Source organism: Stigmatopora nigra, chromosome 1 (assembly GCF_051989575.1).
Source record: "Stigmatopora nigra isolate UIUO_SnigA chromosome 1, RoL_Snig_1.1, whole genome shotgun sequence".
Lineage (NCBI taxonomy): Eukaryota > Metazoa > Chordata > Actinopteri > Syngnathiformes > Syngnathidae > Stigmatopora > Stigmatopora nigra.
In genome coordinates, this window is record NC_135508.1 from 13,022,507 (window position 1) to 13,040,240 (window position 17,734).

Sequence of the window (17,734 nt, forward strand, 5' to 3'; positions counted from 1 at the left end):
TAAGTCGGGATGGGCTCATGAGCAGGATAAATGGGAGAGGAAGAAAAAAATGGGACAATGGATATACGTATGATTGACACTAGCTGCCTAGTGGGCGAGTGGTTAGCATCCCTGTCTCACAGTTCTTAGATTGTGGATTTGATCCCAAGTTCGGACCTCCCTGTGTGGAATTTGTTCTCCCCAGGCTTGTGTGGGATTTCTTCGGGTATATCGGTTTCCTCCCACATTCCAAAGACATGCATGCTAGGCTGGTTGAACACTCTAAATTGCCTCTAGGTATGAGTGGGAGCATGAATGGTTGTCAATCTCCTTGAGCCCTGTGATTGGCTGGCCACCAATTGAAGGGGTCACCGCCTGGTGTCCATAGTCGGGTCTGGATAGGCTCCAGCACCCTTTGCAGCCCTTGTGAGAATGAGCGGTATAGGAAATAAACAAATGAATGAATGATTGATAATATTGCCCGAAAGACTGAGTTGTTTTTAAATCAGGTTTTGGCTGACGTCAAATGTCTTTGTATAATGAAATTAAAACGTATTGACAAGCATTGATTGAAGCATTACTGAATCGTCAGCAGTTATGGGGGAGAATTTTGTGGTTTTAACACAAACGTGTTAAAAGCACTGCGCCCTTAATGGTGGAACTGTTGTTGTTGGAACTGTTTCCATCATGAGAATCTCTTGTGTGGACTCATCTAATTGGTTTCTCTCCAAATCAAAAGAGAAAAAGATAGTTAAAGGACAAGACAATTATATCCAATGTTACACCGCCACCATGCATGATCTCCCAGGTATTGGGTTTGGGTTGTGGTGGTAGACGATGATGGATGAGAGCTTAGTGGCAGCATGAGAGCTGCTCCCTTCCAAGACAGGGATTTAGGAAGTGCGCCTGCCTGCCAGCCAGTCCACAGGATAGCGTCCAATCACCGTGATACTTTAATCCAACCTGGCCTTTCACACAGGGGCGGCCCCGTCACTTGATATGAAATGTAAATGGGAGGGATTGACTGCGTCGATAGGGAAATGTCACCATCACAATCTGACATACTCATTAAATTGCAAGGGGGGAAAAATACAAAGAAAAGGACAAAGGTAAAGCGTGTCCACCAATTAATCTGCCACCACATAGTAGATTCAGAATCAAAGCTGGAGACCAAGTTGAATGAGGTCAAGAAGAAGGGAGGGCTTTTTGGAATTATTGCAGTTTTGCGTCTAATCTAAGTTTAGGTGTGTAAAACAAAGAATAGTAAACAACAGAATAGCTCAAAGAAAGTTGAATGACATTTTAAAAAATGAAAAAGCCTTTGGTACACTGAAATAATCAAGTCTGTGGTATGGGAGATTTTCTTTGTTGTGAAAACTGCAAAAATGAAATAAAATGTTAAAACGTGGCTGTCTCAGTTTTACAATCTGAATTTTTCCATTTTATTTGATGACATCTGTTTACCAGCAAAACCTAAAAATCTGAATTTAGAAAGCGGAACAAAATTACATATTGGTCAAGTTAAGAAGAAAATTGTATTTTAGTAAAACGCAGTATGTCAGGAATAACAAAAATATCTGCCATTGCTTCTATTATTGCACACTTTCTGTCAAATCTACTGATACACAATGTTTACATAATTTATGTATTTTTGAAAAATATTGGTATGGGGGAATATTTGGGTACATTTTGGTAAACTTTCATTCTTACATGTTTCAACGGACGAATCGACAAGGATTAAATTGATCAACACAAATTTGCCTAAGAATGCAAACATCATTGTTTTTAGTTGTGCTGTATTTCATATCGCCACCTGAAAATTAGTCATTTGTTTAAAAAATATATAAAAAGAAAGGAACCTAGCATGTTCAGTTTACCCAATTTTACTCCATACTAACAGGATTATATGATGCCAATTACATTTTTATTAGGGTCATCAGGGCCACATTTCCACAAAACTTTGTGACTCTAGCAGGAATCACAGAATGGTGGCTTGTTCCATCTTTAAATTGCACTGTAAATTTGACCAGTTAACTCAGGCTAGAGTCTATTTAACCCACTTAGTTACACCAGAATTAAGGATATCAATAAGTACATTCATTTATCCTCAAGTTTGGCATGGTTGCTGGGGCCTATCCCTATGCCAAGTATGGGCAGTAGTAGGGGGTTGGGGGGCACCCTAAAATGGGTGTCAGCCATAAACATGGAGACAAAGTAAACATGGAAGTAAACAAGAAACCAAAATAAAGAGCGAATATCCTCACCAGAAACTTAAATAATACATTTCTCAGGGCATTGCGGCGATTTGAACATAATGTACCTCTCATGAGAGGCAATTTTTCAATCTCCGTTTTCTCAAAAATACTATTATTCATCCGACAATATTGCCATCCACGTGGGCCCACATTTTCGAACCTACATTGCTAAATATGATGGGTATTTTGATATTTTACAGCTATAGAAAACTGAAAGGTGTGAAATGGTCAGAAGATTTGAGGGGTCTAAATCCGCAAACATTAAATATTTGTGATAAGGGGTAGCGGCCGCTGTTTGACTTCTCCTCAATTCTCTGGAAGGTAGAATAAGCTGCCAAGGGTGTTGATTCTCCAAACAGCAGCTTGAATCCTGAGTGACAGCATGAGGATAGTGATTGACGCTATGATTACTACTCACATGTGCAGGGGCGGGATAGGCTGCTGTCAGATATTGTGTGTACGCAGCTATAATGCTGTATGTACCTCCTTTTGTGATCACGTGATCATTGAAGCCAATCAAACTATGCTTCTTACCAACCTTATCAACCATAGGTTAATTTTCACTTTTTTTTTTTTTTTTTTTACAAGACACATCTGATATTGTTTATGCAGGGCGAAGAGTCCAAAACCGATGTTTTCCCATCCAACCTAAGCCTCTTTCACATGTGATTACTAGATATGTATCCAATACATTTGCTTTATCAACACTCACCAAACACATTCAAATTATACGTCGTCAACAAGTGAAATCCCTCATTACGGCATAAAATCCTCAAAAGTTACCACCAAAGTAACAGCTAAGAAGTCCTGATATTTATTTATGTAAACATGATGATGTGACACACGTCACAGTACACGTTTGACATGATATTGAAGCATTCCCAGACACAGTCACAAATGTTTGCGCAATATGAAAGATTACAAGAAAATTTCGAAATAAATAAAAAAACCTGAATTGGGGCATCATCCCTCTTGTTTGGGCCTCATGGCACTGACTATAGATAAGAAAGCATCACAGATAGCAGGGGTGTGCAGAGACGTCAAATTCCCTATTATGTTTTCAAATTTGCTCTGAAAAGTCATTTAACGGGAGCAGAGGAGCACCACATGGGGGATAGCGACTCTGCATCCCTCCGAGAGTTTGAGTTAATGGAGCTGCGAGTACATTAGTGGGTGCACTGCATCATGTGTGCATTGTCACGGATACAAGTTGGAGGCGCATCCCATAACAGTCTTGTAGATCATTAATTTCTTACATCCCAGGCCGAACCTTTGTGCGTATAGGATTGTAATTGAATCTCTCTCAGTGATTATGACTGTATACCCAAGGAAAAACATACTTTAAGTAATTCCCCAGGTGTCATGATGACAGAATCAATCTAACATATGCAATTTGATACTTACGATTAAAACAACAGGCATAAAGGAAATGTAGCAACAAGTAAAGAAATAATAGTACAGTAAATGGAGGATATTACATTTTGTAGATAACCTGATTTTGCCTTGGTGGCTATCCTAGCTGAGTGGAAGGCGAGCCTAAACTGGTCAGCGGCGACCAAACGCAGAGCAGAAACGGAAACCGAAAGCCATTCGCACTCACGATCACACCGCCATTGATTAAGAATCGATCCCACGCTCCACGCATCAAAGTCAGGTGAATGAACCAATACACCATCAGTGACTATGATAACTAAAATCCAATTAAACGTCGTTTCTCAATATACTATTACTAACACTGCGTGTCGCAATCACATTTAATATGGTGTTGGAACTGAATTTTAAAAATGTCTATTATAGTAACTAATAAGGTAATTGGGGATTTTTAATAAGGAAACCTCGGCCTGAGGTTGACAGGTATGCTAAAGTGAACATTGCAACAGCTTCAAGATTTAGACAAAAGACAACAATATCAAAAGGAACAACTGTTCCTATGTTGCAGTTCTCTACAAATTAACAACAATAGCAATAAATGTAAAAAAAAAATGCTTTGTTAGCTTTGTTAAAAATGAGACTTGCAGCCGCCAGAGATGAAAACACAAGAGCATCTTGAAACTAATATAAATGTTAAGAAATAGCTATATCGCTTTAAGATACCAGAGATTGAGATAGACTATTCTGAAGAAACAGCATTCCTGCCTCGGCACAATTTACGGCTCGTTAACAAACCTCAACTAAAAGCGATTCTCTTTCTAGAACCCACCATTAGAATGAATACAATTGTGTAAGCAATTTGGCTAAAAGTCTAGTGTGTGTCATTATTTATCTTTTAAAAAGTCAGCCTGATCCTATTTTAGTAGATTGAATTAGATAATTAAGTTACCAAGCATTATCTTTAGCTGCATATTGACCCAGACTCATGCAGAGCGGCTCTCAGGGGGAAACAATAGGACATGAAATTCAAGCACAGCACTTGAGACACCGACATGTGCGACTAGCATTATTTCAACCTCAGCAAAACAACATAGGCCCTTTGATTATACATACTGTATACTGTGAGAGAAGGCCTGAGACGATGGTTACACAGTAAGTGATAGTAAAATCACAAATAAAACAAAGATCGTTTGTGTTGCCGTATAAGTCATCATAAACAACAAGCCAAGTCAATATCATAGTAGTTCCCGGGCTACTTCCCAATTCACACAGAAAGGCTTAATCCATTTATCTGGCCTTGTGCAATTTAATGAAGCAATGGCATATATATGCACTTATTAATTTTGACAAATCTCACTAAACTACCAAACAAAAATGTCAAGAAATGGACTTCTACAGGTCATGATGTACATTCTGCAACTGAGTTGACACGCATTTCATTATTCTGCCCACTGCCCATAAGTCACTCCCATAAACAAATAAAGATAAAAACTTTGAAGTGAATAAAAACATTTCAGACCAGTTAATGCAATTGAAACTAGATAATTTATACTAGGGAAAAGCTGATGATCTTTAATGGCACACTCAAGTCCCACGGCACAGTTGTCGGGAATCACTGCTCGGCATAATGGTTACTTAGTCGGCAGATTCACTGATTCGTGGAAAAGGCGTGTGATCTTTTCCAGCAAATAAAATATAAGAATGCCTGTGGCACTTATTTTGGATCTTGGCAGTGGAAAATGACACTGTCAAACATTAGACACTTTTAAAATAGCAATTGGATTTATTTTGGAAATTGTTCCATCGCAACAGGAGAATTAAGTATTCCCGTAAAAGAACACGGGTGGGTGCGGGTGAGTTGGAGACTATTTTCTGTTTCTTAGAGTGCAAACATGCAAGAGTCAACGCCTGAGCGAGCCTTTTGACAGGTACATTTGTTTGCTTGACCCCCTGGCAGTGACCCTGAATGCAGCACTGCTTTGTGCAATTGTGAAACCAAATCCCTTAATCAATCTTGAATAAGTCACCCCAACACCTCTTCTAATATTAAAAGAATCTGTTGTTCTTTAAAGTGTATAATGATGTAATGGGTGTTGCTAAACATGCTCAATTTTTGGACCCCTGGAGCAAATAAGATGCGAAAATAAACTACTACAGTCGTCCCTCGATTATCGTGACTTCAACTATCACAAATCATGATTTTCTTGGATTATTAATTATTTTTAAAAAGAAAATTTATTTTTTTAAATTCATAAAAATGTGAAAGCAGGTGCCCTGTCTTCAGCTTGCTACTTGGAATCACCACTGAAGAATTTTTTTTAAAGTTCATAAAAATGTGAAAATCCGCACTGAAACTTGCAAGCAAAAGCAACTCCCCTGTCTTTTGATTGCTACTAGGACTCAGCACAGAAGAAAAAAAAGATTAGTCATTATTGACACAAAAATGCGTGTTAAAGCCAAACAATTTTGTTAAGCTTTTATGTTTTATGTTAAGAAAAATAAGGTGACACTTGAGCTAGATTTTGGTAATCATGCTGAACTCAAATTTTATGAAAGGGCTCATATTATTCTTTGCATATGAATGATGCTTTGACACATAGGCAATTAAAAATGAAGTTAAAATAATATATAATGTCAGTAAATCAGACAGCTGGTACGATTTTTCTACAGCGATTAAGGTTTAATTTCTCTTCATTAGCTAAGTTTCTGCTGTACTTTGGCCAACGTTTTAGACACTGCTCTTGTAGTCATTGCACGATGTTACTTGCCCATCCTTGTAGGCAAGCCCAGGGATAGGTGATATCTTCCCAACAGTTAATGACCAGGGATTTAAAGCAAACAAATCCGACACCTGCTGACTAAGGAATTGTGGGTAAAATTAAAAATTCTAGTGACTACTGTGACAGCTTAGTAGAGCAAAAATAGTTGATTTGCAACTGTTTCACTATTGGTATAATCTAACGCTGCACAGTTGTTACTTGGCAGAGGCTGACCTTTTGCGACCTCTGCTTGGAAAAGGTTCATGCGACACATATCGACTTTCAGGATGAGCGCCTTCGCTAACTGCTCATTGGTGTATCTGCACACACAAAGGAGTAGCTCGCCTGTTATCCAAAGTCAGATCCAGCTCAGGCGACAATCCATTTCCGTGGTTCCTCTTTGCTACCTCATGACAGCCGCTTTTACGCTTGATTTCACCTGAGAGGTCCATGCCATGCACCTTGCCTCCGTGGGCTTGACCCAGCCTCAATCAGCAATCTTCCATTTAACTCACTTCTCCGGGAAAAGAAGCTGGGAACAGCAGATATGAATGTACGCTAGCTTGCTGAATCCAAGGAAATATTTTAACAAAGGACTGACGTTTAAAGATATTATGAACTGATACAAGTAACTTTACAATGATATCGGAGCCCATTTGGACACGAAAAGTCCTTTTGAAAAAGGAAACAAAATAGAAAAAGGCAATAATGAAATTAAACAGACTGATGTCCTTACAGACTAATCACCGCCATGCGGTGCATACTCAAGATAAAGTTACTCCTTGAGAAAACAATTCATAGCCTTTAAACCATGCAGTTGGACCGCACATGACGAACAGATAAACGATTCAAATTGGTTCATTTTTACACCTCGAGTGGTCATGTGAGGTCTGGGTCTCCACATTGTATAATGGAGTATTTATACGAAAAGAAATATCGCTCATAAGTCTGTAAAAATGCATAAATAAACTGCACTAGACTAAAAGCCACAGGGTCCTTACTGTTAAAAAATTAAGGTACTTTGCACATTTAGGCATATTAAAATGGTGACAATTGTGACCTTATGGTCTGTAGGGCCTGTCTGCATTGAATTCTGGGTGCGAGTCATCCTAGGTGATTTTGTACAAGAGTTAAGGTATATTCCGGGACTGGTAGCCAGTCTTTTTCAGGGCAATTTATAAGGGGTATTTTGTGAAAAGGAACCTGCTTGGCCTTTCTTCAATAAAAAAAATGGAAAAAAAATGGGCAAAACCCAATGACACTGGAAGCATGGGTCCGAGGGTGGTTGCTAACTGTTGTAAAATAGCATTTAACCTGTTCAAGGCCTTAGTTAATGAAGGGCAAGAGGTGAGAAATGTCCTAGAATGGTCACCTGTATGTCTTATGACTGAGTATTTGGTACACTTCTGTAAAATCATCTCACTACCACTGATAAAATTGTGATTAAAATGGTTTGGGGGAACTTTACCTTGAAACAAACCAGGGTCCTGAACACAGATGGTGCCAACAGTCGACTGAGCGAATTAATGAGACAAGCCAGGATCTAACGCAGATTGATTAAGCAAACCATATGCAGCCAAAGTCTCTTAACATCTGCAGATAGGATTATTCTCCTAATCCCATGCCACATTTCTTTTCATGGCCCCACAAGTGGTTCTGTAAGCACAAATGTTTTTTTGGTTTTGTGGAACAGCAGGCGGGAAAGGGATCACTTACACAAGTAGACGAGTATCATCTGAAAACGTGTCAACAGGATGCTGTCCATTAGAGAAGTTTTGCAGTGAAGCTAATGACAAACCATGTCTTTCTAATCCAACAGATCTACCCAAGAATTTATGTTAACCCATGGCCTACAAAAATAGGCATCTTGGTTTCAATGGCTCTGAGTTTTCCGTCATCCAAAGAGGTGTTGGTCAAAGTGTGGTACACCTGCGTGGTACGTAAAGATTTTGTTTGATAAATCGTCAAAACGTGCATTAATTACAGTGGCTGGGGTGCAGCTTTGTTGAACTGTGCCTTATGTTACAGTGGTTGATAATTTTATTTGGCTAAAAAATTGTCACTAATGTGTCCTCAAGGACCACACCGGTCAGCCAAAGTAGCTTATTAGCCGACTAAGCAGCAGCTCTTGCTTGTTGAAAGCAACCCATTGCTAGGCAGTTTATGTATAACAGACAACACACAACTCAAAAAAACTTGACACAACCACCCTCGGTGTGTTGTCCCTTCACAGTTGTCTGACTCAGTGATGATGACAGCCCATCTTTAAGTGGCAATCAAGCGAAAAGGAGAAAAATGTTCCGAGTTCCTCAGCTAAACATATTCAGAAGACATATTGTAGCTACTGGAGAGTGGGCAGAGGAGAGGGACACCAATTATCCATACTTGGTTTACTTAAACAAAAATCACAAATTAACAAGTAAATTGAGATCAAATTCAAGCATTACTCAATAATTAAAAGATGATTGAAGATTAAGCAGTGGAACCAAGAAGCAGTTCAGTAATATATTACCATGAAAGGTAACAGAAAGCACATTTATACAGAGCTGCTAAAAGGGCCAAAACCAAGTCAGTTGCTCAGTGACATTTTTTTTTAACAGGTAACCAGTAACTGAATTGAAAAACATTTTTCAAGCAACCACCCGAATCCTGCCCGTGCTTGTATATTAACTCTCTGCTTCCCCCACTATTTCACTTTATTTCCCATTGCTGTCAGCTACAGATGATAATGGCAGCTATTTTGGCCTGCAGCTCATGATAGCTTTTTTCTATCAATGTTACTCCGTACTGGGAACCATTCAACAAAATGGCCCATCATTATAATGTAATTTATAACCCTTGCCCAAAAATGTCTGTGAAAAAAAAATGGAATGTTGAATTTTGGAACCAAACAAGCTATGGAGACAGTATGTCTGATGTTTAAGCAGCTGTGCTGGGAAAATGAATGAGGGGAATCAGCCAAGAAAGCCCAATAATGAGAGATTAAGAAAATTATTTTGTAATTAAAGTGTATGGAAATAGATATTGTAAAAGTATTCAGATGGATTTCAGTGTTATTTTTGACTATTCTCCAATTTTTGCTTGTCCAAATGGTGAAATATTTGAGTCTTTCTCTTCTGTCGGCTTTTCTCACTTTTTTACAGAACTCTTATTTTTTTGCCATTCAGTGGGTTCTCTAAAGTGAAACAATATAGAACAATATTAGCATGCCACCATTTGACCAATGTTTTTACCACTAGAGGACAGGACAAAGAATTACTTTTACATTGCAGTGTTTTTATAAACATTTGATTGTATGAGTACCATTAAACATTTACTTCTAGTCTCTGAGCACCAATGAAATTACCATTATTGAATAAATCCTGGTGATATCAAAAAATTATGTAATTGCTTTTCGACAAGATTCAAAACACATTTCAACACAAAATGATGAAACCGGACTGAAATACGGATTACATGTGTTTTTAAAATAAGCAATAACGTCACAACATTCCTCACCGGCCAGCAGTCTGAGCCATGAGTGTTCCTAAATGGAAGGAGGTGTAATTACGAGAAGACGCGGGCAGGTAGGAGCCAGCCGAGCAATCATTCCTCCTGATTGAAACACAACATTGAGGTCCAAAAGGCCATCAGAGCGCGAGCGGTCGGCAGTTGCAATCTGACGCCTCAATAAACCAGAGTGAAATTAGAAACTTCTTGTTGGAGATGCGATACTTTCACTGACAAAGCGCCTGAGCCAACACAATGCTTTCTGATTTCATGTCAATAAGTCTTAAGACAAACTTTAAATCTGTGTGAGATGACGCTTGCTACACACAAGTGAAAAATTGATTTATTTGAAGTAGTAACTGTGTGTATTTCCTGTCTACATGCTATATGTAAATGGGATTTACTGGGGAAAAAACATTCTGTTTTAAGGAAACCCATAATAATGCAAAGCTTTGCTGCTAATTACTCATACTAGCTCATATTTTTCTCGGGAGAATAGAAACGGCCATGGGCAATATGGGATTTTCACTGTGGGTGCTAATCCAATTATTTACCCATTGTGAATTTAATCCTGACACTCCAATAACAGTGATGTTGAAGGTATCGGAATATGACCATTAAATAGGAAGGCGAGGTTTAATGCAATGTCTTACAAATGATCCTTTAAAGTTTCAAATTGAATATTTTCAACATATTTTAACTCAGTCTAGCATGACTGGACTGTTAAACAACAACACAATGAAGCGCTAGAATGGATTCATTTTAGTAATGTCCCGATCCAAGTGTTTTTCAGTACCACATAGTATTGGAGTCGGTAAGAAGATGGGATTCAATCCAGGAATCTCGTGTGTTTTCAGAACTTTGGTGCTTTTCGGCTTCAGTATATCAAAACTTTAGGCAAACATGTTTGTGGACACAGAAAAATATGATGTTTCAGTTCACATTTTGGACAGAAAGTGAAAATGATCACATAAAACAGTGCATATGCTTTGAAATTGGGTGGTTCAACTGTTACTGAAAAAAAATCTGTATTCATTGCCCTGAACCAAATGAGGTAAAACGTTCCAGTATGAAAGATGTAAGTGAATTTTTGATCCATCAGGACATTTTGTTATTTAGCAGCACTTGCAAAGCAAGTTCACAGAAGCGCTTCAGAAATTAGCCTCCCCAGGCGACAGGTCTGCCTTGTCTATTAACCCCCTGTTGTGAGAGTGGAAGCTGAGAGATGTATGGAGCTGTGATCGTTTAAAATTGGCCATCACCAAGACGAAGCTGTTTATTACATGGGCATACTGTGAATTTAAATTGTTTTATCACATGCCTACGAATGCATGCAGTGATTCATTAGAGGAAAATAAAACTGTTGTGGAATTGTAAAGAATAACGCACCACAGGCTTTTCTCTAGATGAGAACATTTAAAGTCATCTCGCTCAAGAGTCATCTTTGCAATTTATTATTATTATTATTATGATTATTAACTTTACTCGCGTGACATTTTCCATCAGCCTTGCCAGTGAATTCCATTTCTAGGACAGCCATCCACATCTCAGTCAAATCTATTCAACTAACTGACAGGCTCCCTTTGCTGATTAAGGAATAGCAGGTGCTGGAAGTGCATCTTAAATATTTAGTGAGGATTTTAAAATACCATTATTCACAGCTTAAGTTGTGTGGGCACGCTATCAAAAAGCGACAGGTTGAGGAGAAAGAACCCGGCAAATTGTCAGCGCCATTCTCCTTTTCAGAGGAGAGGAATTTATGTCCTTTGAGCAATGGACTGTCTGGGCACGAATTTGAAGAGACGGTTGAGGGACACAATGGCAGCGAGGTTATGCAAAGTAAAGATTTTTTGCTCAGTACAGAAATCTTTTGCTTTTTAATTGCTCCCCACAGACCACATTCTATTACATTTACTGAAAAATTCCCCTCCCACCCACAGGCACAAACACTGTGCATCTAGCTGTCAGGCACGCAGACAGGCATTCTTTTCAACATTTTTTGAATTTCACAACATGAAGGACAATTAAAGTTCTGGTAGGCGGACAGTCGAAACTAACTGTGCCCACCAGGCAAAATGTTTCTTCATCGCGTGCTTTGTATGATAAGAAAGACTATGCTATTGCACACAGGGGTGGGACAAATAACACACACTCGGGCAATTGTGGTTCGAGGGACTAAAACAGGGGTAGGGAACCTATGGCTCGGGAGCCATATGTGGCTCTTTTGATGTGTGTACATGGCTCTCCGCGAACCTGTGTGGTAAAATATGGAAACCGCTGGTGAGAGACCCAAGTCCCAGACGCAACAAAAATTGACCATAGGGTTTTGGATTTAGCCAGACTAGTGTTAAAACCAGCATAAGAATCTAATTCAACAGATTGGAGTTGTTTCCCGGCATTATGAAGAACTGGTTTTACATTGGCCACTATTAGCCAAAGTGCTATTTTGACCAAAAGTGTACCTTCCATTTTTCTAAGCCGCAACTACTTTCTGTAATCACCTGACACTAAATAATAAGCTTTAGTCTCAATCGGTCGAGTAGTTTTGAAGCAATTTGACATCAAAAAGTGTCTCTCTCCCCGTGCTACACAATTTCCGGACCACAAGGCAACGTCACTCACAAGAGGTGTTTACACTCTTACGGGGCCACACTTCATTACTATTCAAATTATGATTCCAGCTATCCATCCCATTTGCCTTTTTTTCCTAGGAGTGATTTTAGACAACAGTGTAACATTTGCCTGTTGATTAAATTTTGATCTGTTGGGCTAGTTCTTGTGAATGCTGCTACCATCATTCTGAAAAAGCCTGGAGGAACATATTTTGAAAACCTTCTGTTCAGTGGATGTGACCGTCATGTTCAGCCCGTCTATGCAGTGAACATTTGGAAACCTGTGGGGTACTAGCTAGGTGTAGCTTGCTAGGGAATTCATCTCGTACTCTGTCACGGCATTTCCAGAAATTAGATTTTGGCATACTGTCACAAGAAATGCCTTTCTTTCCCGATGGACTAAAATCAGTGCGTCGGGCTACAAATATGTTGTCTTTTTAGTTCAAGGTTAAAAATAATAAGTAAAACTCGAGACGACCCCGTTAATTTGGCATGGGCACAATCCACAAATAATTATTATATTCTGGCATAGTAAAGCTATTAACACAAATATTCTTCTGTGCAAAATAGAGAATGAGGACATTGACAAAGGGCGACAGTGACACAAACAAAGTTCCTTAATGGTTCCTCCACTGAATGGCCGGCCAAAATGGCAATACAAGAGGCAGTTAAGTGACTCCTCTCTCCCAATGCACGCCCGTGGCAGAAAGAGATGCAACAAAAGACCGGGGAAAAAGGGCAGTTTCTGAAACATAGATGTTAGTTTGCTCAAACTTCTAACCCCGAGGCCTTTATTTTCATCTATTAGGTGAAGTGACCTGGAGAAGATGAGTGCAAACATGCTGAAAGAACACAAAAGAGGAATGATGCTCTTTTATGACTTTTTTTCTATAGGAATTTCAGTCAGTGATGGACAGGAAGACTCTGTCTGGGTGAGAAGATGCAAGTTTGTAAAGAGCCTAGCCTCAATATTTTGTTTTTGTCTACTTTGCTTACCATTTTCATAACTGTTGGGAGGAAGCAGGAGGAGCTGACTTTACTGGCTTAACTGATCAAATGTTAATCATAGGCAAATACATTGAATCCATCTTCTATGATTGCACTTGCGTCTAGGTAAGTGCCTCACGCTGTCAGTGATGGAGGCGCTTCATCCCATCAAAAAGGAGTTTGAACGAGCTGTTAGAGGTGACATACATTTTGCAACGGTACCAGACATTCACCAATAATGACAAGAACCATACACGGTAAAGACTACTTATAGTGGAAAAGGCCAAGTAACTGTTGGACATTTCAAAAGTCCAATAAAGACAGGGACTGCATCCTAGTTCCTTCTAGCTGTGCTATCAGTTCTTCCACATGGGTGCCTACTTCACTTCACATAGCCCCCACATTTACTGAGCCGATGTTGGACATGACAGACAGATGCAGGTTGAAGAAGTGCATGCTCCTTACATGATTGGTCCTGTAATGTTGTGCCTATGCCACTCATGTGTGGCCGGCTACACGGATGCTAATTACTGCCGCATCCCTGTGGCCGAGTGTGACAAATACAGCTGCGAGGGCGTCGGCCGGCATTTGGAATTGGCGCGAGTATCCCCGTAAGGATGAGTCAACCACGACAACCAGATGGGAGGTGTACAAGCACGCTGTGGACACACGGCGCTGCATGGTCTCTATCGTAGCCCATAGCCTCCTCAACGAGACTCTGATTAACGAGTCTCGTCAGGCACCGTCCGTTGCCACTCGCGCCAATTAAGGCATGAGTCTTTCCACATGGATTCCCTCTCAGAAGCAAATAGCCAGACGGGTGTGCAACCTCTTTCTTTCTGTCTCAATCTAACCCAGCGGGCGCTGAGCCTCTTGCCCAATCACTGTCCCTTTGGCCCAGCGGGAGTCATGCTATCATCCCACCAGTCTTGAACTGGCTCTCTTTTAGCCTCCTGCAGTTGAGCCCAGCGCAGGAAAGCGGAGCAATCAAAGCAGAGCATCAAACAAAAATCCTATGTGACAGACAGACCTCCGTTGGGGTCTCTTTCTGCCCACTTGGTGTCCGCTGCAGGGTGACACGGGGTGCTAATTGGATCAACTAAATGGCTTTAGCAACGCAACGGGTGGAAAACAAATTACTGGCTTGATTTGATTGGATGCTTTCAACATTGCTTCTCAGGCAGACCCTTGAAAGTTAATAGTGTTTGACCTGCTGCTGCCCACGTCAAAAAACTTTCAAGACCCTGATTGGAGGCTTTGTTCTCCCTCTGCAGTGGACAGTAAGAGAGGACCGTTTGTTTTGCGATGTATGTAGTAAACAATACAATGAAAAAAATATAGTTAAGATGCCAGTCTAAGACAGTATACTCTAAATTAAGATATTGACTGACCTATATCATGGGATCAATTAAATATAACTAAATGTGGGAATATCAGGTCGGGGCTTCTTGCAGAGATTTCAGACTCCGATTGATAAAAATATGAACCCAGACAATGTTGGTTTTGAAATTCATCATCCACCCTCTTCAATGCTTGTCATCATTAAGTGTGCAATTGAGCAGGAGCTTCTCCCAGTTGACTAGGGACATCCTGCACTACTTACTAGGATCGAAACCTCAATCTTAGCACAGTGAGGCCGACGCGTTAACCATTTGTCCACCGAGCCGCCTAGATATATATATATATATATATATATTATTTTTGTTTTTGCACCACCTTTCATCTCCATCCTGAACCTTTTGGTTCCATCGCAAATTATTATATCTTAAATGGATTGCGACTGGGAGGTTCCAATGATATTTAGAAGCAATACAGAAAAGGATGAGCTTTTAACACACAGCGATCATTTCCGTTTGCTGGACAATGTAGAGAACATATTGGAGCACCAACGGTTTTGTGTCTTTTTACCCGCAGACTTGGCAGCCATCATTTTGGGTTAGCATGGCAGTCAATCAAGCTGCGGGGGCCCCCATCTCTTCAAGGTACAGTGTGTGATTGCCAGTGATGGGATGCGGACAAAATTGCACCTCCCCAGGAGAAAGTCTTCCCTGTGGGTAGAGAGAACTCACCCGTCATGTGTAGCATTACTCAAGTGGGTGACAGCAGGGTGTATATAGTTTGTGTATTGTGTAAGTTTGTCACAGCAGAGAAAAATGTTATTCTAAAGTCACGAAAAATGATTTTTACTGTGCATGACCTCAAGATGTAAAATGGTAATAGAGCAAACATTAAAATATTAGCTCAGTATCTAACTTTCGTTTCTTGAGTTTAAGTAGACTTCAATGTCTATTAATTCATCCAAGCACAACCCAAGTACACATCTTTTCATTTTGTAAATGTTGTCCAGTAGTGGCAGAAATAAAAAAATAACGACGCTAAAGAAATGATCAGTGTCTTGGAACCGAAGTGTATATTCAACCTTCAACCAAAACATATGCTTGTGATTTTCTTCACTGGCCGGATAAAATAACTAACCTGCAAAGGTTTTATTGCCATACAAAGTGGAGCAATATTAGGATTTTTTGTTTTACCAATACCTAGCTGAGGAATAGGGGGAAAAAAAGCAATAATAACCTTCCATTTTAAAAAAAGGCTCAAAATGCTTCCACAAATCCCTTTTTTCAATTCTTATGAAAGTTAAGACGGGAAAACAATTTCTGCCGTGTATCATTCCTGCACTTGATCAACAACCCTTGCTAGCTGTGTCTTGTTGCCATCACTTCTCAGTGCATCACCACCTTGATTTTGGGAAACTTTCCCAAGTCTTTTGACCTTAAACACAATGAAATCTGAGCCGGGTATTGCAGCAGTCAGCAGCAGCAAGGAAATTAGCAGCGAGGCAAAACAGTGAATGGGGCAGGGGGCGCATAGAGCTACAGCCAGTCAGGAAGGGGGAGGGAAAAGGAATCTTTTCTATGTCACTGACATCCCACATTGTCCCCCGAAAATGTCAGTGTGCCCTTGGGAGGCGGCGCTGTGGGGCAAGACTCATCTGTCTGAGCACATTTACCAAGATGCTCCATGGCCACATCCCAAAAAGCCTGGAAGCTTCTCACTACGATCTTCCTACCGACATCCCTCAGACTGCTGGGAATGAATGAAGTCGCTATACAAACAAACACTGTACATACCTAATGACACCGATAGATGAGCTGTTTCCTCAATGCTACAAGAATAACTTGTTAGAATAGCATTTGGTAGAGTTTGAAAGCAGTGAAAAATTAATGAAGAGTTTTTTTGTTTTTTTCAATCCATTTGTTGGCGAGCAAATTACTTTCCAGTTCAGAGGTGATGAACAGACAGATGGTGCCATTATGATTCCAATCAGCAAAGGTTTCTATTAGAAATAAGGAAATTCTTGTTTACTGGTTATGTGATAGCTGTCTAGCAGAATGCAGTAGTATCTTTTAGATTAATGTCACTTGTTTATAATGTGATAAATGGGAGATTAAAATGAGATAAATCATATCTAGCTCATAAATATTTAGAAAATTATTAGTGTGTGGAAGGTTTCTCCGGTTGGCGTATAAAACGTGACGGTTTGGTTAGTTTGGCAGGAATCGTTTTTGTACGTATTCACTTATATGTGAAATGCGTCCCATACTCAGTGTTGATCTGAAATCAAGTCTGTAATTTATGCCTTCCCAGTTATGTTTAGCCATGGGTTATGGTTACATTACTAATAACTTACTTTAATTTAATTTTACAATATTTAAAATATGAGTAATGACTAATAATGATGGTATCAATAAATCATGCTAAAATAAGTGTTGTGAAAACATCATGATTATTAATATTAATTTTGACAATATTACTTTCAAGGTGAGGATATCATAACATTCAATAAGATAAAGAGTTCATGTTTATTTAACAAAAAGTAAAGTGTGACGCAGTTTGTCCATCGGGTGCATGCTTACTTTACGATCATTAGCTGCTATGATTTTCAATAAATAATTAAAAGAATAAGTAGTGAATAATTGCCTCAATGTTGAGCGAGGATCCCTATTCAGAAAGCCGTTAAACAGAAATAACTGAACAGGAAGAAAAAAGCAACATGTGGCATTACTTAACAAGGATGATGGGATGTAACAAATGCACGAAATCTCGCCATGTATAACCTCTAAAATATGCACTTCCCCTTTTCACCGGGGGGACGAATCCCCGAAGGAGTGCTGTCACTGTTTGCATGGCACGCCATTGTCAGAACATCCAAAACACGTTGGCTCCCAGAATAACTTGTGTTCATAAATTAGTACATGAATACAAAAAATGCAAGTAATCC

At 39.6% G+C, this 17,734-nt stretch overlaps 1 protein-coding gene across 2 annotated transcripts in view; it reads right to left on the bottom strand.

The window, feature by feature from the left end:
- plxna2 (plexin A2) overlaps positions 1-17,734 on the bottom strand; it is a 215,696-nt gene that overhangs the window by 143,864 nt on the left and 54,098 nt on the right. The gene's annotated exons all lie outside the window — the stretch shown is intronic.